Source organism: Triticum urartu, chromosome 2 (genome assembly GCF_003073215.2).
Source record: "Triticum urartu cultivar G1812 chromosome 2, Tu2.1, whole genome shotgun sequence".
NCBI classification, from domain to species: Eukaryota; Viridiplantae; Streptophyta; class Magnoliopsida; order Poales; family Poaceae; genus Triticum; species Triticum urartu.
The window spans coordinates 197050565-197055090 of NC_053023.1; positions in this window are offsets into that span (position 1 = coordinate 197050565).

The following is a 4526-nucleotide window of genomic DNA, read 5'->3' on the forward strand; positions in this document are numbered from 1 at the left end:
TCTTATGCTGGAATTAATAGAGTCACATCCAATCCATTTGAGTTAATTGCGTGTATGATTCTCACTCTATAAAAAGCTAATTGCATGTACTGTGTGCACGTGACTTGCAGGGTGGCTACAGCTTCGTACATAAAATTAAAAAGAAACAAGTCCATCCTTAATCTTGTATTCTAAGTACTCTGTGGGTTCCACTGTCAGTACAATATCGAAATAACTATATATTAAATAAGTAATATATAATATAAAAATCTAAAGTTAAAGACAGAATTCGAACTCAGGTCATCGCGTTGCGAGCATCCGGCGCTAACCAATCCAACACATTTTTGTTGTAGACCATGTTGGAGATATATCTCCATGTCTACTCTTATATTATACTCCATCTGTTCCTAAATATTTGTCTTTTTCAGATTTCAAATGGACTACCACATACGGATGTGTACGTAGATAGACATATTTTAGAGTGTAGACTCACTCATTTTGCTCCTTACGTAGTCACTTGTTGAAATCTCTAAAAAGACAAATATTTAGGAAAGGAGGGAGTAGATAACAGAGTTGGTGATGATGGTGTGCGTGCCATCGTGCAATATAGGCCATCAGATTTATATCTAACGGATAGGAAGGAAACTATGGCAATTTTGCAAAATGATACCCACACCCCTCTCCATGTTTGCAAATAAGGCTTTGCCTTGTTCATCCTTTTCTCTACTCCTATAAAAAACAGGGTTGGTGTTGATGGTGTGTCTACCATCCTGCAATATAGGCCGTCCGATTTATATCTGATGGATAGGAAGGAAACTATGGCAATTTTGCAAAAAGATACCCACACCCCTCTCCACATTTCCAAATAAGGCCTTCCCTCATTCATCCTTTTCTCCCACAAGATAAACTACTCATAGAAATGCATCTTGATGTTCCGTGTAACGCATGGGCATCTTGCTAGTCTCTCACATGATAAACTACTCACACAATGCATCTTGATGTTCCGTGCAACGTACGGGCATCTAGCTAGTTTCTTTTAAAATAGTTATTGCGATAATTGGGTTGAAGTGATATATTTTATGTCAGCCCCGAATGATTTCAGATTCACTAGTAGTAACAAAGAAAAGGTTGCCTTGTTAATTAATAGAAAATAGGGTGAAAACTATCACATGAGGCCGGTAAAAACAAGGCACACTGGGTTCAGCGTCATCGTCACTACAGCTGTGCACGCGCGAGAAGTCTACATATCGAGGGGGCTACGGACGAAAATACGTATCGAGTGTGTATGAGCAAGGCACATAGACACAATGTTTGAGAGACAAACCAATTGACATATTAATATCAGATCGAGTTGTCACCCTTCTGCTGTCATTGCTGGGGTTGGGGGGAGGGGGAGGGAGAGAAAGATGTATTGAGAGTGTGTGCGGTAGGCACAGAGGCACAACAAGTGAGTGTGTGTGTGTATGTGTGTGTGTGTTTGAAAGAGGAGTAGATAGATTACTATCAAGATCGAGGTGCCACCCTACTCCTTCGGTGTCGGGTAGTGTGTGTGTGTGTTTGATAGAGAAGCTAGTCGGTAGATTAGTATCAAGATCGCGGTGTCACCCTACTCCTTCGGTGTCGTGAAGTGTGTGTGTGTGGCTGTGGGGGGAGGGGGGCAGTGACACTTACATATCTCTATTCTTATAAAAAACAGATTTGGTGATGATGGTGTTCCTGCCATCCTGCAATATAGGCCATCCGATTTATATCTGACGGATAGGAAGGAAACTATGACAATTTTGCAAAAAGATACCCACACCGCTCTCCACATTTGCAAATAAGGCATTCCCTCATTCATCTTTTTCACCCACAAGATAAACTACTCATACAAATGCATCTTGATGTTCCGTCCAACGCATGGGCATCTTGCTAGTAGGGAGAAGGAGTTTGTGTGACACATATCTATATTAAGGGATAGGTAGATAGCATGTGTGCGAGGCATACTTAAAGCATCACGGAGATAAACAAATGGTGTGCGTGCAAGTGCCGAAAAAAATGAAGTGAGAAACAATGTCTAAGCGCGTGCGCATGTCTCTCTCTGTGTGTGTCTGTGTGTGTGTCTGTGTGTGTGTGTGAGAGAGAGAGAGAGAGTGAAATCTCAAAACAAAAGGTGCTCTGCTGGAATCCCATTGTATGTATTCATATGGTTCCGGAACTCGAGTTAACCTTAGGCATATGTGCAAGAGACATAATTATACTTTGAGACATTGGTGGCTGTGGGCGGGCGGAATTAAAGGGGTGGGCGTGTTCGATAGAGAGAGAGTGTGTGTTTCTGTGCGATAGACTTGTAGGACGGGTAGAAAGACGAATTCTAACCTTGAGAGAGGGAGAGAAATACACGAATTGCGCGTGTGTGATTCCGATGCCCACGGGGAAATGAGATATGTATGCGTGTGAGATAGATTGCACAATTCATTCACGTATCACTATCTAGCGATCATGGACGTGCATCGCTTCAACATAAATCAATATCTACTTCGTATCGTGGCCAAAGGTACAATATCGATTCAACGCTATAAAGATTGGACACTCACATATCACATTTTTTCTATCTAAATAAACCTTTTCAATTGTGCATGCCAAAGTTACAGTGATGTTTCTACAAACAACCAATGTAGCTATCATGTACATGCACCATTGTTACTCTGGCATTAAAATCCATTAGTCTTGGATGATTTAAGGTTCTATTATGAAGTAATATATGTAATATTCATATATGAATTCAACGGGTTCGCAATTTATGAAATGGAGGCTATGCAATCATATGAGGTAACACTTTTAAGTAGCGGACTACAATATCCATTTCTTTTATGGGACTACAATATCCATTTCTTTTTGTGTGCCTCTACACTAACACGTCAATGCATTATGTTTAAAGTAAATAACCAATGGCACTAAATTATCTATTTACACGAGAAATACATAGGCTGAGCGTTTGATCCTTTTTTGAACGCACCTCTACACCAGAACGATTGGCCGCGCCCGTGTGAACGTCCAAGTTATCGGCGCATCATCCTGAGTTATTGTCTTTTTTCTGGGGTGGACTTCACACTAGTTATTAACTGCTGATGCGTGCCCCGTGTACACAGTCTGGCATGACCTTCCCGCTAGCACGGTTCGAAATTAGTTGAAGCTGGATACGAACGATTCCGCGGGCGGCAAAATCTCCCGCCTCCTTCTAAAATTTCCGCCACCTAGTCTTTAGCATGCGAAATTCCCCTTTTGTCCTTGGTGCACGGAAAACAACATTTACAATACCGCCCTCATCTACATAATAGGTCGGGGCTGCTTTGGTAACTTCCGGTTCCCCCCACCACATAGCACCCCCATTTCCTCTCTCCCTCCCGCAAAAAATACTAACTCCACAGCACCAGAGCATCTTACATGACGCCGTCCGTACTTCATCGGCCTTTCTACCCCTCCCCTCTTGAAGCCCATTCACTGCCAGCGGCATCCACCTCACCGGATCTGCTTCTGCGGCCGCATCTACCCCTCCCACCTCCACTAGAAACAAGTAGACTGATCATCCACCACTGTACCACAGTCCATTCAGTGACGGCCTTGTCCACGGTGCCGGAGCTGCTTCGCCGGTACTCTCATCAATCGCAGCGCATCTGTAGTGGCTCATATAACCTCCCCACCGGAGACGCTTCGTCCACACCTCCCCGGAGCCGCCCCACCGATGGCCCCGTCGACGGCCTCTAATCCTCTGCACCGACACCTTCCTCAACCCTACCGGAGCTGCTTCACCGACACCATCGTGAACCCTACCAGAGTAGCTTCGCCTATACCATTCGCAACCCTACCGGGGCCGCTTTGCCAACTCACAAGTCCACGACCTCAGATTTGCTTCGTCGCACCCTCATCCAACCTTCCGGAGCAGCTTCTGATGCCCCGTCCACGGCCGCTGATCCGCATCATCGACACCATCCTTAACCCAACCACCGGAGCAGCTTCACCGATGCCCTCGTCCACGGCCAGAGATCTGCTTCGCCGACACCGTAGTCCACCCTACCAGAGCCGCTCCATAAACACCCTACTCGATGGTTCTAGATCTCCTTACCGGACCCCGACAGCTAGCACAGCTTCATCACCCTTGACGTTTCTAACCTGATTCCCACCGTCTAGCAAGATGCCAAGCACCCGCCACGGCCTAGGTACTTGTCACCTTTAAACCCGTCCAGCATCACCTGCCCGATGTAATTCAAATATACTAACAGGTCGCTGTTACCTGTTATGTAGCTGGCAAAAACTACAAGGACGATGTTTCTTCTAGATCTTACAGCTTGGCCAACTAAGATCCTGGACTGAGGCATTGCTATGATCTTGTAAGTGCGTCTCTCTCTCTCTCTCTCTCTTGTATTGTTTTGTGCCTGCCAGCGTGCTTTGCTAGGATTTTCGACCAGTAATCCCTTTGTGCAGACAATATTTCTACTACTGGCTGCTAAATTAGATATGTAGATGTCATACATGATACTACCTCGTACCTCCGTTCCTAAATATAA